The sequence below is a fragment of the Ovis canadensis genome, chromosome 23 (genome assembly GCF_042477335.2).
Source record: "Ovis canadensis isolate MfBH-ARS-UI-01 breed Bighorn chromosome 23, ARS-UI_OviCan_v2, whole genome shotgun sequence".
NCBI classification, from domain to species: Eukaryota; Metazoa; Chordata; class Mammalia; order Artiodactyla; family Bovidae; genus Ovis; species Ovis canadensis.
In genome coordinates this window covers 19,512,252-19,531,731 of record NC_091267.1, presented here as the reverse complement: position 1 = coordinate 19,531,731, position 19,480 = coordinate 19,512,252, and the positions used below count along the sequence as shown (strand labels likewise).

The window sequence follows — 19,480 nt, the reverse complement described above, 5'->3', positions numbered from 1 at the left end:
ATGGTGACTGCAGCCATGAAATTAAAAGACACATACTCCTTGGAAGGAAAGTTATGACCAACCTTGATAGCATATTAAAAAGCAGAGACATGACTTTGTCAACAAAGGTCTGTCTAGTCAAGGCTATGGTTTTTCCAGTGGTCATGTATGGATGTGAGAGTTGGACTATAAAGAAAGCTAAATGCCAAAGAATCAATGCTTTTGAAGTGCAGTGTTGGAGAAGACTCTTGAGAGTCACTTGGACTGCAAGGAGATCAAACCAGTCCATCCTAAAGGAAATCAGTGATGAATATTTATTGGAAGGACTGATGTTGAAGCTGAAACTCCAACTTTGGCCACTTGATGCAAAGAGCTGACTCATTTGAAAAGACCCTGATGCTGGGAAAGAGTGAGGGGAGGAGGAGAAGGGGTTGAGAGAGGGTACGATGGTTCAATGGCATCACTGACACAATGGACATGCGTTTTGGTGGACTCCTGGATTTGACGATGGACAAGGAGGCCTAGCTTGCTGTGGTTCACGGAGTCGCAAATATTTGGACACGACTGAGTAACTGAACTGAACTGAACTATATTATGTTATAATATTTAAACCAAATATATAAAACAAGCATTCCTCCACCCCGCCACAAGTGCCTCAAACAATAAGCGTATTTATTGAAACCTATGCTGGGAATCAGTATTTGAGCAGGATACAAGCTTCTGTAGTCACACTATTTAAACCATTTGAACTGTATGTTTTTGGAGCTTCAATACAGAAATGGGTCTGGGGGAGTTTGACATTTTTAGCCTCATTTCTCCCTGATGGAAACTTGCAGTCAAGGGAAAACTCATGCTTGTGTAAATTTTAAATTATAATTCCAAATACATGTCCTAAAACTACAAGAATTCAAACACAATAAAATACTTCTAAAGAAACCTCTAAAGCTGTGCAGAAGACCTGGGTTTGATCCCTGAGTGAGGAAGAGCCCCTGGAGAAGGGTCTGAAAACTCACTCTAGTATTCTTGCTTGGAGAATCCCATGGACAGAGGAGTCTGGCGTGCTACAGTCCCTGGGATCACAAAGAGTCGGACACGACTGAGCGACTAACACGCACAAAGCATCTCACTTTTTTCTTTTGCCAGAGACTAGGATTTGTATTTTAGGAGATGATGAAAACCAGTCTTTCAGCTGGTAATTCAGATAAACTGTTTTATTTTTTTCTTTTTATTATTTGTTAAAATATAAATTTATTTTAATTAATTGATTTTAATTTTAATTGTAAAGTAATTGTTAATTACTTTACAATATTGTATTGGTTTTGCCATACATCAGCATGAATCTAGAACAGGTATACACGTGTTCCCCATCCTGAACCCTCCTCCCTCCTCCCTCCCTGTACCATCCCTCTGGGTCGTCTCAGTGCATCAGCCCCAAGCATCCAGTATCATGCATCAAACCTAGACTGGCAATTCATTTCATATATGATATTATACGTGTTTCAGTGCCACTCTCCCAAATCATCCCACCCTCGCCCTCTCTCACAGAGTCCAAAAGACTGTTCTATACATCTGTGTCTCTTTTGCTGTCTCTCATACAGGGTTATCGTTACCATCTTTCTGTTTTAGAACCACCCATTTGATCCTCTCACCCAGAGGCCAGGGCCTTCATTAGGATGCCTGTTTAATTGAATACGTGCTGGAGTTGAGCTCCTTAGAATTTTAATAACACAGATGAGATGACCAGACTTTCAGAGCTACATGGAGGCTACTGCATATTTTTAACAAAACTTTTGACAATTTTTCCCCCCCACCGGGTGAAGAACCTTGAAGTTAAGTTCCATGGAGCTACCAAGTGTGTTCCTGGGGTTCCAGTAATATATTACCTATCTGCAGAACATGAGTGCACTGACTGGGCTCTCAGTAAGAGAGACACTTTTGGACACCTCTCTTAGCTGTAAAATAAAATACAGTCTTTCTTCCAAAGACTGTTTGTATGCAGGATGACTGTGCTGTGACTACCAAGATTAGGGTCTCAGGTTTTATTCCTGGCCTGGTGGTGGTGGTTGTTGTTGAGGTAAGTCTGTATTTGTGATTTCACTTTCCCCAGAGAGGGACAGGATACACTGTCTCCTGTTTCTCTTTTTCCCTAACCTTAGGCCCAGACCTAGTTTCCTTTCAAATATTTCTGCCTCTGTCATTGGCTCATCTATTCTCAGTCAGTCCAGGATCACAGGCACAGCATAACTTTTGGCATAACTCTAGCGATGCTACATATAGTCAGCACCAAATTATGTTGATACTTCCTTTGATTTTTTTCCTTCATCCCTGCTTTTCTCTTCCTTATGACCACTAGTTTCATCATTAAATGCAGATGATTGTAACTGGGATATCTGAGTTTAATTTACCTTATTCTATCCATCCAGGAACGGCACTGCCTACATGCATAACATATTGAGAACATACTGATCTTCTGCTTTGTGACAATCGGTGTTGCTTGCAGGGTCTTCCAGAATTTGATGCCGATATGCTCATATAAAGATATTTTTCTCTCTTATGGTTTTATTTCTCATCTGATCTTGGAATATCAAAATATCATATATCTAATAGATTTGCCATTTTTTTCTAGTAGTTGTTTTTTTGGGGGGAAGATGAATAATAGAATAATGTTCTTTTTTTTTTTATTTTTTTTTTTTTTAGAATAATGTTCTTAAATGACTTTAATTGGATACTTTAGTGCCTGTTTGGATTCTTGTGATCAAACTGTCAATATGTACTCTCAGGGCTGTTAACATTTCTTATTCTCTCCTCTAATTTCCTGCCTGATCATCTTGGTCACCTTATGGTTAGTCTCCTTGTGGGCAGGGAATGTATTGAATGAACTTTGGCCCACAGTCTTTGGCACATAACCTAGCACATGGTATATTCTGAAAATTATTTTTATGTAAAAAAATCATGCTCAGATTGATATTTTTATCTACTTGTGATACCTGTTGGTGGATGATAGCATCTGTACCCTTACTTCCCTGTCACCCTAAGAGCCACTCACCTTTCTGTCCAATTTCTTCCCTAAAAATGCCTGCATTAATCAGTCTCTAAGTGTAGAGAGAAGAGACAATTTTCTTGTTTTCTTTTTCTTTTTTTTCTTGTTTTAGATTTAGGGACCTGGTCTCTTGTTAGGACATAAGGTTACACTTGGGGGAGTTCCTTTTAAGAGGATTGGCCAGTCCCAGTGAACACAAGTGAGTGAATCTGTGTCTGTGAGAGTTTCCAGCAGTAAGACCTCTACTGCTGATGAACATGCCACATGGAGATGGAGTCGCTGAAAGCCAGTGGCTTAGGAAAATGGCTTCCGTTCAGTCCTGTGCATTGCTCCACCACGAGAGCGGCTTGCTTCACTCTTCAGTCAAAGTCCCCGTGCATGTTCTGTGTGCAGCTCTGCATGAACAATGCCACATATGTGACACAGATATTGTATCTGGAGGATTTTGGTTTTCTATAGGAATCTATGTCAAAAAAACTTTTTTGAATTTCTGTTTCTCAGTCCTCAGAATATATATTTTTCTAATTTTGTGTGAAGTTGTGGACAACAAAGGAGATAGGAATACTTTTCCTTGCTGCCTTGAAAATTTTTATTTTTGGACTAGATCCTGACCAACCTATATCCACTGTGTTGCCTGTAGAAGCAATATTGGATTTCATAAATTCTCTGTCTCCCTCAGACATCAGTTGTCAAGTAAATCTAGCAGCTGAAGTCAGCCTGCACTGAACTAGTGCAAAAAAAGAGGATAGACACTATGGTAAATTGAGGGTTTTCTTTAAAATTTACATGCTCTCTTTTAGATTGTAGTACAGTTTTATGCTCTAAATTCCAAGCCTTTTTTTACTCTAACTTCTATATGAAAATTATCAATAATTTTTAAATGTGACAAAATATCAGCTGCTTACCAGGGAAACCAGTCTTGTCATCAAAAGCATTTTGTAGTTATTGCATCTTTCGTGTGATTTTGCTATTTCAGTACTTTATATATTCTTAATGTTCCTATAGTCTATTAAATTTCAACAGTTTGGAGGCAAGTATTTTTGTGGCTAAAACAGCTGTTGCCATAGTGTCATTAGGATGGACTACTTATCACTAACTTTATAAAGAAATGTATGCATTAGGTATTTTATTACATCTGGTCTTCTCAGAAAAGGACATTTTAAAACTTTCTTCATAAGTCTTAGTTGTTGTTGTTCAGTCGCCAGGTGTATCACACTCTCTGTGACCCCATGGACTGCAGCATGCCAGGCTTCCCTGCCCCTCACTATCTCCCAGAGTTTCTCAGACTCATGTTCATTAAGGTGGTGATGCTAGCCAATCACCTCGTTCCCTGTCTCCCCTTCTCCTCCTACCCTCAGTCTTCCCCAGAATCAGGGTCTTTTCTTTTTTTTTCTTTTTTCCTTTTTTTAATTTTAAAATCTTTAATTCTTACATGCGTTCCCAAACATGAACCCCCCTCCCACCTCCCTCCCCATAACATCTCTCTGGGTCATCACCGTGCACCAGCCCCAAGCATGCTGTATCCTGCGTCAGACATAGACTGGCGATTCAATTCTTACATGATAGTATACATGTTTCAATGCCATTCTCCCAAATCATCCCACCCTCTCCCTCTCCCTCTGAGTCCAAAAGTCCGTTATACACATCTGTGTCTCTTTCCCTGTCTTGCATACAGGGTCGTCATTGCCATCTTCCTAAATTCCATATATATGTGTTAGTATACTGTATTGGTGTTTTTCTTTCTGGCTTACTTCACTCTGTATAATCGGCTCCAGTTTCATCCATCTCATCAGAACTGATTCAAATGAATTCTTTTTAATGGCTGAGTAATACTCCATTGTGTATATGTACCACAGCTTTCTTATCCATTCATCTGCTGATGGACATCTAGGTTGTTTCCATGTCCTGGCTATTATAAACAGTGCTGCAATGAACATTGGGGTACATGTGTCTCTTTCCATTCTGGTTTCCTCGGTGTGTATGCCCAGCAGTGGGATTGCTGGGTCATAAGGTAGTTCTATTTGCAATTTTTTAAGGAATCTCCCCACTGTTCTCCATAGTGGCTGTACTAGTTTGCATCCCCACCAACAGCGTATGGCCAAAGTACTGGAGCTTCATCTTCAGCATCATTCCTTCTGGTGAATATTCAGGGTTGATTCCCTTTAGGATTGACTGGTTTGATCTCCTTGCTGTTTGTCAGTAAGTATAACTTTGGACTAAATACTTTGCAAAGTGTTGCATTTCTGTGACAGTTCAATTCATGTTATCAGTGGGAGTATTTACTTGTAAGATTTCTATAGAATCAGTTCATTAATAGCCCAATCCTGGCTTGGATTTATCCCTAGTAGAACCATGGAGCTCTACAATCCTTTGTATAAATGTTTCATTTGGTTTCAACAATAAACTTTTTCAAGTATTCTGTGAGAACAGTATGGTTTGAGAATAACTGATTATTATAATTGATATGTTAGTTTTTTGTTTTCTTGTTTATTTTTGTTTCTTTGCTTAATTTTGTGTGTGTGTGTGTTTTCGTTTTGTGGTGGTTTTTGTTCTGAAGCCTTTTGCCTCCACATAGTAAGTTTTCTGCCATTTTTAATGGCCTTCCTCATTTTCCTCTTGGAGCTATACGAACGTTATTAAATAGTGATGGGTGCACCTTATGGTAAAAATTTTATGTCTCAGCAATTAGGATGGGTGCCACTAGCCTTCCTCAAGCATCATAAAATTATGCTAAAAAGTAAATTAAAATTATACTAACAGCACAATTCTCTGTAACTAAGTCTGGGATAGACTAACTCAAGCAAATTCAACTACTGAAGCAAGAAACAGAATAGATACTGATAAATCTTGAGGAAACCATCTTTCCCTCCTATTTCATTACCCTCTGTAATGACTTTGTTTTTTGGTTAAGAGAAAATCAGTTGCAGTTATCTCTGGCATAAATCAAAGCAGGATATATTTTTGTGCCGCCACCATCTCCTATAAAGGCACCATGATTTGATGCAGTGTTCTCAGAATTTATGGACTTCCTGTGGCGTGCTGCAGTCCATGGGTTCGCAAAGAGTTAGACACGACTGAGCGACTGAACTGAACTGACAGGTGGCTCAGTGGGAAAGAACCCACCTGCCAGTGTAGGAGGCATGGGATCCCTGGGTCGGGAAGATCCCTGGAGAAGGGAATGGCAGCCCACTCCAGTATTCTTGCTTGGAGAGCCCCATGGACAGAGGAGCCTGGAGGGCTAATTTCCATGGGGTTGTAAAAGAGTCAGACATGACTGAAAGACAAACACTCTTTCAGAATTCAGAGTCTTTGGTCATCAATCACTGAGCTGTTATGCATCTTCCAGAATACTCTACCTACCTTGATACATGGATTTTAAAGCTGATAAAAATATTAAGTTGTGGATTTGATGCTACAGAGGAAATAGCAGTAAAAGTATAGCTTTAAGCACCCTTTTGTTAAACACCACTTGCTTGGAGAGGCTCTAGTGCCAGTAAAAATGGAAACTGGATAATTCGTGCAATTTTCTTCTGAACAAAGATTTTAATAAACATTTGAAAGGTATAATGAATTAAATTTACACTCAATTATGTGTAATTATAAAATAAACTTAGTTTATTTCAGATGGCTTTGGAACAGGATATCAGCACACCATTCATTCTAACTGCTTTAAAATAACACCTCCTCACAATCCAAGACAGCAGGATTATTGAAATTTCAAGTATACTTGGATTTTAAGCTTATTCTCCTAGGTGATAAACTAATATGTAACTATATTTCCATATAAGTAAGATTTGTACCATGCTGACCTACTGCATTGAAATGTCATTGCTAGAATTTCAGTATGTCTTCAGAGAAGTATATTAAAAAAATCTCTGGTGAACCTGCTGGAAAATTTGACATGTTAACTAGGATGTTGAGTGAACATAATATAAGGTCATATTTCCAAGTTAAGCTAGGGAAAGAGGTTTTTTTTTTTGCAATTATGTATTTTGAAAAATGTATGAAATAGTTATTTTACAAATTAGTTTACAAAATATACCCTTACAATATTGGAAGTATAACTTGGTTATATATACTCTTTAATTATACAAACCATACAAATTGGTTGCATTTGCCTGTACAGCTGAATTGCTTTATGTTTGCAAAAATAGTGGAGTGATGACAATCTTTTTTTTTACCCTGGAGGTTTTATTTTCCCCCAACAATAAATTAAGCATTCTCAGTGTATGCATTGTGCAAAAGCAACCGTTAAAATCTGACACATATTTTCTGCATGTAGCTATTTTTAATAGGTTTCTAGTATTGTCTACTGTAATCTTGGTTAACAATACAGCTCTCACTATAAGGAGGGGCTCACAGTAACAGAGGCTTCCATTGTTCCATCATCATTTAAATGAAATCCATGGTTTAAGAACTTTTACATGAGAAACATTTTTTTTTTTAGGATATGATTTTTTTTGTCCATTTAACAACTATTGTGTTTTATTAATATTTTGAGAACCCCAAACACACTATCAAGATAGATGATATTCATCAATTATTTTAGTAAATTACAATTAACCCAGTACTTGAACTGACCTGACAGTCTCATCTAGAGCAGGGTTTCTCAGTCCTTAATCCGTTGACATTTTGAGCTGAATAACCCACCATCGCAGGTGCTATCAGGTGTGTTGTACGACGTTTAGCAGAATCCCAGCCTCTAGTAGCAACACCTTCACCAGGAGTGACAATTTTAAATGTCTTTAGATGTTGCCACAGTTTTTTGGAACAAAGCCTAATCTAGTTTTACACCACTGATTTAAAGAGTGAACACTAATATTACCTGGAAGACAAGGGGATAGTATCTACTTTTTTAAAAATTTACATTGATTTTTTTTTTCTCCTAGAAAATCTATAAATTGATTGTGAAAATTTGAAATTGTGTACATTGGAGGAAATGCTGTCTGGCTCTTTCTTTAGATATTCTGTTCCCCTTTTAGATTCATCTTCCCCTTTTAGATTTCATCTAATGCAATAGAGAATGAGGATATTACAGGCAAACCTCTGAGATATTGCAGGTTTGGTTCCAGAACTCTGCATATAAAACAAATATCACAATAAAGCAAATCACAATTTTTTCCCCCTTGGTTCCCATTTTATGTGCAAGTGAATGTAAATACTCTAGTCTATTAAGTATTCAAGAGTGTTGTGTCTAAAACAATGTACATTCCTTAATTTTAATATATTCTATTGCTAAAAATGCTAATCATCAACTTAGCCTTTGCATGTCATAATCTTTTTGCTGATGGAGTGTCCTGCCTTGATGTTGTTGGCTGCCTACTGACTGGGGGTTGGGAGAGGGGGGGCGTTGCTGAAGGTCATTGTGGATGTGGCAGTTTCTTTGAACAACACAATAATGAATTTTCCTCCGTTGACTGACTCTGCCTTTCATGAACAAGGTGCTGTTATTCAAAACTGACAGTAGAGCTTCTTTCAGAAATCAGAGTCAATCCTCTCCAACCCTGCTGCTGCTTTATTAACTATGTTTATGTAATATTCTAAATTTTCTGGTGTCATTGTAATGATCTTCATAGCATCTTCACCAGGAATAAATTCCATGTCTAGAAAGCACTTTCTTTGCTCCTGCATGAGATGCAATTAGGTGTCCATTCAAGGCTTTTTTCCTGAGATGGCAGCCATTCACTCACATCTTCAGGATCCACTTGTAACCCTAGTTCTCTTGCTGTTTTCACCACATCTGCAGTTTCTTCCTCCACTGAAGTCTTGAGCTCCTCAAAGCCATCCACAAGAGCTGGAATCAACTTCTCTCAAACTCCTGTGTATGTGGCTACTTTGACCTCTTCCCATGAATCATGAAAGCTTTTCATGGCATTTAGGATGATCAATCCTTTCCAGAAGGTTTTTAATTTGCTTTGACCAGATCCATCAGTAGAATAACCATTTATGATAGCAATAACCTTACAAAATATAATTCTCAAAAGTAAAAATTACTCCTTTGATCCATGGGCTGCAGAATAGATGCTGTCAGCAGGCTTGAAAATATTAATCTCATTGTTCATCTCCATCATAACTCTTTGGAGACCAAGTGCATTGCTGATAAGTAGTAATATTTTTAATCTTTTCTTCCTAAGCAGTAGGTCTCACATTAGCTACAGATATGCTATCATTCAGGCTTTGTTTTTCCATTGATAGCACACAGGCAAAGTACATTTAGCATAATTTGTAATGGTTCTAGGAATTTTTTAAAATGGGATGTGAGCATCTGCCTCAGCTTAAAGGCACCAGCTGTATCAGTCCCTAACAAGAAAGTCAGCCTGTCCTTTGAAGATTTGAATGTATGCAATGACATCTCTGCTCTAGACTTTGAAAGTCCTAGATGGCATCTTCTTCCAATATAAGGCTGTTTCCTTTACATTGAAAATCTCTTCTTTACTGTAGCCACCTTCATTAATGATCTGAGCTGGATCTTTTGGATAGCTTGCTGCAGCTTCTACATCAGCTCTTGCTGCCTCACCTTGTACTTTCCTGTTATGGAGAAGGCTTCTGTCCTTAAGTCTCATAAACCACCCTCTGCTGGATTCAAATTTTCTTCCCAGCTTCCTCACCTCTCTCAGCCTCCACAGAACTGAAGAGAGTTGGGGCCTTGCTCTGAGTTAGGCTTTGGCCTAAGGAGATATTGTAGCTGCTTTGATTTCAATCCAGTACCCCCCAAAACTTTCTGCATATCAGTAATAAGGCTGTTTTACTTGCTTATCATTTGTGTATTCACTGGAGTAGCATCTTAACTTTCCTTCAAGAACTTTTCCTTTACAGTCTCAAATTGGCTAACTGTTAGGCTTCACTTGTGGCTCAGCTGGGAAAGAATCTGTCTGCAATGCAGGAGACCAGGGTTCTATCCCTGAGTTGGGAAGATCCCCAGGAGAAGGGAAAGGCTACCCACTCCAGTATTCTGGCCTGAAGAATTCCATGGTCTGTATAGACCATGGGGTTGCAAAGAGTTGGACACAACTGAGCGACTTTCACTTTCACTTGCTGCAAGAGATCTAGCTTTCAACCTGTCTCAGCTTTTGACCTCCTTCCTAAATAAGCTGGATCTCTTATAGTTTTTGATTTACAGTGAGAGGCATGGAACTCTTTCACCTGAAAAATTAGAGGCTATTAAAGGGCTATTAATGGGTCTCATCTCAGTATTGTTGTGTCTCAGGTCACAGGAAGCCAGAGGAGAGGTGGAGAGATGGGAGAGGCCTAGCTGGTGGAGCAGGGGGAATGCATGTAACATTTGTTGGTTAAGTGCACTGTCTCCCATGAGTGTGCTTTATGGCTCCCCAGGATAATTAGAAAAGTAACATGAAAGACCACTGATTGCAGATCACTAGAGCAGATACAATAATAATGAAACAGTTGGAAATGTGAGGATTACCAACATGTGACGCAGATGCATGGAGTGGGCAAATGCTGTTGGAAAAAATGCTGCCTGTAGACATGCTAGACACAGGCTTACCACAAACTTTCAATTTACAAACAAAAAACAAAAAACAAAAAAATTCAATATCTGTGAAGCACAATAAAGTGAAACACAATAAAATGAGGCCTGCCTATGCAAGTACAGAGTGACTTTCAAAACTAGGGAAAATGTCGAAAAAACACAAAATAATGCAATAGACTGAGGCCCTGGGTCGAGAAGATCTCCTAGAGAAGGAAATGGCAACCCAATCCAGTATTCTTGCCTGGAAAATCCCATGGGCAGAGGAGCCTGGTAGGCTACTGTCCACGGGGTGGCAAAGAGTCGGACACAGCTGAGCAACTTCATTTTCACTTTCTTTTCTTTCTGTTAATGAATAATGATGGACATTACTTTGGTTATCATGGTGATCACTTTGCAGTAGATGCAAATATCAAATCATTATGTGGTATACCTGAAACTAATATAATGTTCCATGTCAGCTATACCTCAATAAAAGAATACGTATAAAAATTCATTCAGTTTAAAGTTAAACATTAATGTCTCCAGACTTATTTATAAAGTCTTAAGTAAACTGCTTCCTGTGTGAATGTCATCTGTTTTTTGCATGTCACTAGTATTTTATAATGTTACTTTCCATCTTATCATTAAAGTTTCTACAAAATATAGAAGGTAGAAAACTTGGTGTTTAGGGTTTTTTGTTTTGTTTTGTTTTGTTTTGTTTTTGGTCATAGAATTTGAATTGAAGTATTATCATTTGATTTATTTTTTCCTTTGACCCTTGAAAAATGTGTAATTTTTATAACCTCTTCAGTGGGGATATTATTCTCTTTTCAGATTTCAAACGTTGGTTGTGAAGTAATAATTCCAACACATTATTGAGAAGCAATATCTTAGTTACCTTCCCTTCTTCCTTCTGAAACCCAGTATGTGAACTGATTATGTGTTCTTGTCCTCGTTCTTTCTCTCTTTCTGTCTCTCTGCTTCTTTATATTTCCCCATTTATAGGTTATTATGGCATTAGTAGTCATTTCTCTTGCAAACAGAGTAGATGAATTTAATAGTAAAGGAAAGTAGTAGGAAGTCTGGATGTAGATCATCTGGTCCCATCATTTCATGGGAAATAGATGGGGAAATAGTGGAAACAGTGGCAGACTTTATTTTTGGGGGCTCCAAAATCACTGAAGATGGTGATTGCAGCCATGAAATTAAAAGACACTTACTCCTTGGAAGGAAAGTTATTACAAACATAGATAGCATATTAAAAAGCAGAGATATTACTTTGTCAACAAAGGTCCGTCTAGTCAAGGCTATAATTTTTCCAGTGGTCATGTATGGTTGTGAGAGTTGGACTGTGAAGAAAGCTGAGCACCAAAGAATTGATGCTGTTGAACTGTGGTGTTGGAGAAGACTCTTGAGAGTCCCTTGGACTGCAAGGAGATCCAACCAGTCCATCCTAAAGGAGATCAGTCCTGGGTTTTCATTGAAAGGACTGATGCTGAAGCTGAAACTCCAATACTTTGGCCACTTCATGCAAAGAGTTGATTCACTGGAAAAGATCTTGATGCTGGGAGGGATTGGGGGCAGGAGGAGAAGGGGACAACCGAGGATGAGATGGCTGGATGGCATCACTGACTCGATGGACGTGAGTTTGAGTGAACTCCAGGAGTTGGAGATGGACAGGGAGGCCTGGCATGCTGTGATTCATGGGGTCACAAAGAATCGGACATGACTGAGTGACTGAACCGAACTGAACTGAATAATATAGTATGGTTCCATCTGTCTGCTCCCAGATCTATTAATTGGTTATAAACAATAGACTTTGAGCTAAAACTCAAAACCTTAGTTGAAGTGATCTCAAGGGTAGAATTTAGTTTTTAAAAATATTGAAAATAAAAGTGTTTTTCTTACCTATTGTATATTTCTTTTGGGGATTCAACTTTAAAGGTATTAGTCTAAGATTACAAGCAACATGACCTGTGGCTTATGATCTTATTATTATGAAAGTGTAAGTTGCTCAGTTATGCCTGACTCTTTGCAACCCCATGGAATTCTCCAGGCCAGAATACTGGAATGGGTAGCCTTTCCCTTCTCCAGGGGATCTTTCTGACCCAGGGATCCAACCCAAGTCTCCCTCATTGCAGGCAGATTCTTTATCAGCTGAGCCACCAGGGAAGCCCAAGATTACTGGAGTGGGTAGCCTATCCCTTCTCCAGCAGATCTTCCTGACCCAGGAATTGAACTTGGGTCTCCTGCATTGCAGGTGGATTCTTTACCAACTGAGCCCTTGTTATTATATGGTACTATAAATTTATCTGTTTGAACTGGGATATATAAGCATGTGCGATTTTGTGATGTTTCACATTAAAGAGAAATAGTTCCTTCTTCTTCACTCATTATGCCCTTTTAACTTGAATAATGCTTGCCTTTTTAAACCAGTCTCCTATCTTAATTCCCATAAATGGTCTCATCTCAAAAACACACCATGTCCTTGGTAGAATAGTCCATTAATATTCACTCCTGGTATATTCTTTCCAAATATTCAGGTGGATGGATCAAAGTCAGCCTCTTACCTGTATTTTCTTAAAATACTATGTTCAGTTATATAGAAGAAAGACTTTTCTGTAAATGGCCCCAAACCAGAGGAGTCAAATAGAAAAGAATATTTCAACCTTTTTGATTATTTTTTATTAGAATGCACTTTTTGTGTCAATGTGTTTTTCTAAAACACAAAATTAGTATCTTAAAGCCTGTATGAAGCATAGTCTGGAGTGAGTTAAATAGTTTGAGCTAAATATTTACCAGACAAAATATTCTTTGCTACTTGAGAAATAATAGAAAAATTATACTTTGAGAAAACAGTTTAAAAATCACATCAGAACTTTGAACTTGCCATTATTTACTATTAAAGAGCAAATCTCTTTAATTTCATCCAATCAGTTATATAGGCATTAGCTAGAATTTTTCATAATATCATATCTAATTCATAGTTATTAACAGATAAGACAGGCATATTATTTTAAAGTGCAGGATGATAATGATGATAAAAATTTCTTTTAGAAAAAATTGAACATAAGAAATACAGTTTAAGAATAACAACAAAAAAGGATTTTAGTATCCTCTGTGAATGTGACGTCTCAGTTGGCCTCTTTCCTTCCTTCCTTCCACTGATGAGCTATGTAGCTTCAAAGATTTCTAAAAATCGGGTTTTTTAAGATAACCTTTTTAGCATTTGTTTTGAAGTGCCAGACAGTATTAGATCACTTAACATTCAAAATATTAAAGGACTAGACTTATTCTAGATGACTTTGAAGTGCAGTTTTCTTCTGTAGATGATGTGACTTCTTTAAAATGGATGCTTTGATTTTGCTTTGACATTACAAGAAAGGATTAAAATTTCAAGTGTTTAGCAAAGCATTTCCCTTAAATTCTGATGTTTTCTGAAAATTATTTCCTTAACAATGTGACAGAAATTCATTTTCAGCTGCACTTAATAAAATTATACAAAAGAAGAGTGTAAAAGCTCTTGTATTTGAATATCGTTATTGCTCATCACGACTTAAATTATTCTGAAGACATATCTTAGTTTCATGAAATTTTATACCTCATAGGCACATATCTATTCCTTGAGATAATAATACAGATAAAAAGAAAATGTATAACAAACAGTATACTACAGAATATGACTTTCTTGTGCAGTATGAATAAAAAGAAAAGCAGATTTATGTGTTGCTTTTAGTATTCCCTTTTCAATTTTGGTTTAAGTTTCTGTTGTGAGGAAAAGTTCTGTTTCCACTTCCTTTTAAAAAAATCTGTTTCATATTCTTTCAATCAATATTTAACATCAAACGGGACATTTTACATGCTCAAACATTCTACATTGTTTCTTGTGATGTAAATTTAAGCCAGTTATTTCTATTTCTCTTTAACTATCAATCATGAAAAGCGGATAGTTCTCTTGGGCAACACAAAGATATAGCAATACAAGTGTCACACTCTCTTGCCTCTAAATTGTTGACATTGTTAAAAAAATGCTTTAATTTAGATAAAAAGGAAACAATTAGAAGTCATTATCATTCAGTAACTTTGATACAAGATTTACATGTCTAACTGGCATAACCGTTTCTAAAGAGATTATGTGCATTTAAAAATAAGAGAGAGGTAACTCAATTCTCCTCCCAGAAGGAAATTGCTGGTTTCCTTAACAAAGATTCATTTTTAGCATCTGTGAAAAAACAAGAATGAATAATAATAATACTGGGTTGGCCAAAAAGTTCATTTGATTTTTCTGTAAAATGTTACTAAAAACTCAAAGAAATAATTTTGTCATTCCCTTCTAATAATCTAAAGTAAATCCTTTGTTCTCCAACAAGTGTCATGTCTTTTGATTCAAATCTAAACTTCATTTTCAGGTTTACATGGTGTTTCCAAGATCTGTTTCCAGAAAAGTGCTGTTATAAAATATTAAAAATGTAAATATAATTTATATAGCATAAAAGAGTGTAAGATTCAGCAAAACCATTATAACATTGTAACTGAATTAGATAATTAATATCAAAAGACTGAAATTTGCAAAGAAGGAATATATTAGGTAATGTTTTTCAAATGGGATCATTGCGTTAATTGTTTATAATAAATGTACTATAAACTCAAGCTTAGAGTCCCTGTATTCTCAGGCAGATAACTTACAATTAGAGATAATTTACAATTCTTGACCTTTATAGTCATCATTTTAATTATCAAAATTTATTCATTATATGTTAAGAAGGATGCCTTTCAAAATATACTCTGTCGTAGGGTTACAGACTTGAAGACAAGTTTTATTTGTTCTAGTAGTTAGCTGAATAGCAAGACAACTATGTTTATATGGTACAGAGTTTGGGTTTTCAATGCATGGAAATCTGTGATTTTTTTATCTATAGGCTCGCATGCCCACATACACACACATATGTATATAAAACATTGTTAATGAATCAACCCCAAGATCCGTATGCATCTGAACAAAATGCATCCCCATAGTTTATTAACTTTCTTCAGCGTGGTGAGTCTGTTAATGTACATGATCACTCTGCAGCACTGCAAGCACCCTGAGGAGCATATCTGTCCTCCTTTAATCTTGCATATTACATGTTATTGATAAAACACTTTGCATTTAATACCAGCAAAGAAAATGCAATTTTAATGAATGCATTCAAAACTCCACTGCAGTTGAATTCATTTGTTATGTGAAATATAATGAACATCCAATGTATGTAAGTCATTTATGATTCCTGTATTTATCCATAAGAGACTTAGAGCACTTATAAAATCTTTAAGGTTAAGATTTAAATGTATCATTTACTATCCAATATCATAGTAGAAAAAAATCTCTAAGCTTATTGAATGTGAGAACACATGAATTAGATTATAATTACATTTGACTGGATTTTTTTTAATACAACAAATGTTTGTGTGTATATCTATTATGCATCCACTCATCCATCCATCCCTTTACTCAATTATTGAAAGTAAAACAATTATGTTCCTATCTTACATATTCATATCCCAACAAGTTCACTAAAATAAATTCAATGGAGCCTACAATTAATAGATAATAGCTTTTAAAATTATTGTATTAGTCTTTTAATAATTCACATCAATTAGAAGCAAATGAACTACCAAGGTTTCACCAAGTTATGATGAAATAAAATTCCAAAAACTTCTATAGTCAGCCTAAAAATAACATTCTTTGGTTTCTTTTGTAACTTTTTAGTTGTAGAGTTGAGCTCTTTGAGAGAGTTTGGATCAGATAAATGATCAAAATGATTTCAATAATCATAACTTGGACTCATGAATCCATGAACTTCTTTTTTGATTAGGCCCATTCTTAAATTGTGGCATGTTTTTCAACAATAATTATATAAGGTTACTACTAGAAAATTTTATCATGCATCACAGATACAGTTCTCTTAGGAATAATGATAAATTGGAATTCTATTGATGACTAATGGATATCAGACTTTTAAAATTCTTACGTGGTGTCAAAACCTCATTCTTGGAGACTCAGAGATATGGACATCTATTTCAATAATTCAATAATAAGGATTGTTAAGGAAGTTTTCATTCATGAGCAATGTATATCTCAGTACTTATTGAATAATCTCTAAAGCCTTCAACCTTAGTCTATAAAATAATATAGGGCATAGTATACGGTATAATGCCTTCCCTGGTGGCTCAGAGGTTAAAGCATCTGCCTGGAATGCTGGAGACCCAGGTTCAATCCCTGGGTCGGGAAGATCCCCTGGAGATGGAAATGGCAACCCACTCCAGTACTCTTGCCTGGAGAATCCCATGGAGGGAGGAGCCTGGTAGGCTACAGTCAATGGGGTCGCAAAGAGTCAGACATGACTGAGTGACTTCACACTTCACACATATGGTATAATAGGCTTCCCAGGTGGTGCTATGGTAAAAAAAAAAAACCTGCCTGCTAATGCAGAAGACATGAGTTTGATCCCTGGTCTGGGGCGATCCTCTGGGGGAGGGCACGGCTACCCACTACAGTATTCTTGCCTGGAGAATCCCATGGACAGAGGACCTGATGGTCTACAGTCCACGGGGCTGGAAAGAGTTGGACACGACTGAAGAGAAGGAGCATACATGTGCACATGCCTATGGCGTAATACAGGTTTCTAACAGAGCCACAGGAAAAATACTATGCAAGTCCCAAAGGGAAATGATTATTTAATTTAAAACAATGAAGGATTCCAATGTTGATGTAGAATTTGGACTGAGTCTTTGAAAGCTACACAATATTTGACATGCACCAGCTCTGGAAAAACCATCCAAACCACTTTTGTTCTATCACCCCCACAGCATCATCACTGCCGCTGCTATTATGTCATCACCATCTGCTTGAATACTAAAGGTCATTTACAGATCTAGCTTAATCCTGAGAAGCCCAATTTAGAATCTTAAGAGAGATTTCAGATATATACTGTGCCCCATTATTTGTGTTCTAAGCACTATCAAAAGATATGAACAGAAAGAGGGTGCAAAGAAACCATCTTTCCTCATTTAATATGGGATGAGATCTATTATCCAAGTCATTGAAACTTTTTTTGTACAGTCCTTCTGTGTATTCTTGCCGCCTTTTCTTAATATCCTCTGCTTCTGTTAGGTCCTTACCATTTCTGTAGTTTATTGTGTCTATCTTTGCGTGAAATATTCCCTTTGTATCTCTGATTTCTTGAAGAGATCTCTCCTCTCTCCAATACTATTCTTTTCCTCTATTTCTTTGCATGATTCACTTAAGAAGGCTTTCTTATCTCTCCTTGCTGTTCTTTGAAATTCAGCATTCAGAGATCTATTATCTGAGGCAAGTGGCATCTTCTGACATGGTACCTATCTTTGATAAGAAAAATGTTTCCATTTTGTTTGGCACTACTCAGAGTCTAAGCATGTGCCTGTTACCCAGGTTCTTACATTTACATCAGAATTGGTAGAGTTGAAGTGACAAAATTAGGCACACTGTACATGTGAAGAGGAAAGACAGACAAGAGTGACTGAGATACAAAGATACTAAAAGGTATAATCAAATGACTTCTTTAATGGATAAGGATTTTTGAGGGGTTAGACCAAGGCCAGCTAAATAACTGTTGAGGCTCGTTGTGGTCCTTGCTAAAAAATTGTTAAGAATTTTAAGATGGTAACTGAAGAACACTGTATGAAGTTGAGGTCCCTTTTGACCTTGGAGCTCTGTGTGATTGCTCAGCCTATAAGCCCAGGAAGCAAACTGGAATTAGACTAAGAACACCAAACAGAGAGTAAGCTTGATTTAATATATAGTAAACAAGAGTCTAGGTTCTCAAAATTTCAGAATGAAGTCTTCTCTCAATACGAAAGGAGAAGGGGAGGCAGTTCAATATGTAGTATTTATGGTAAAAGATGGGCTTTCCATATGGTGCTAGTAGTAAAGAAACTGCCTGCCAGGACACATGGCTTTATCCCTGGATTGGAAAGATCCCCTGGAGGAGGGCATGGCAACCCTCTCCAGTATTCTGGCCTGGAAAATCCCATGGACAGAGGAGCCTGGTGGATTACAGTCCATGGGATCACACAGAGTCAGACAGGACTGAAGCAACTTAAGCACATACATGCATAGGCCTTTATGATTTTATTCAGAAAAGTTTAAAGTATCTAAGAGTGAAACAGGGGTGTCTGTTATATCAAGGTCACAGAATGCATACGTGCTAAGGGTAGTGTTCTCACAATTACAAATATTCTAGTAAAACTTGATCCAGAGGAAAGCACATTAACAGTCATCTAACTGAAAACATAGTATTATGTTTTTTTTTAACCAGTGACCCTATGTAGAAGAAACTTTATCACTGCACAATGTAAGAAAAATGTTTTAATATAGGTTTAGACAATCTGAGAGAATGAAGGTTTTAACATTTTCTTGTCATTGTCGTTGTTCTTGAGTAAATCAATCAGCCCATAAAAGTAGTAGAGTTTAATATGTTGCTTAGGGTGAAAATATTATCAAAATCTAGTATGAAGTAAAAACTTGAAAACAGAGGCCCCCAAGAATTCCATTTGAGCTATTTCAAATCCTGAAAGATGATGCTGTGAAAGTGCTGCACTTAATATGCCAGCAAATTTGGAAAACTCAGCAGTGGCCACAGGACTGCAAAAGGTCAGTTTTCATTCCAATCCCAAAGAAAGGCAATGCCAAAGAATGCTCAAACTACCACACAATTGCGCTTATCTCACACTCTAGTAAAGTAATGCTCAAAATTCTCCAAGCCACGCTTCAGCAATATGTGAACCGTGAACTTCCTGTTGTTCAAGCTGGTTTTAGAAAAGGCAGAGGAACCAGAGATCAAATTGCCAACATCCTCTGGATCATCAAAAAATGCAAGCAAGTTCTAGAAAAATATCTATTTCTGCTTTATTGACTATGCCAAAGCCTTTGACTGTGTGGATCACAATGAAATGTGGAAAATTCTGAAAGAAAT

General features: G+C 37.0%; 1 non-coding gene across 1 annotated transcript; it reads left to right on the top strand.

Moving 5' to 3' along the window:
* Nucleotides 1-16,686: 16,686 nt before the first annotated feature.
* On the top strand, nucleotides 16,687-16,758 carry TRNAS-GGA (transfer RNA serine (anticodon GGA)). Its single transcript has one exon. It is a non-coding gene; the product is annotated as a tRNA-Ser (tRNA).
* The last annotated feature ends 2,722 nt before the right edge of the window (nucleotides 16,759-19,480 follow it).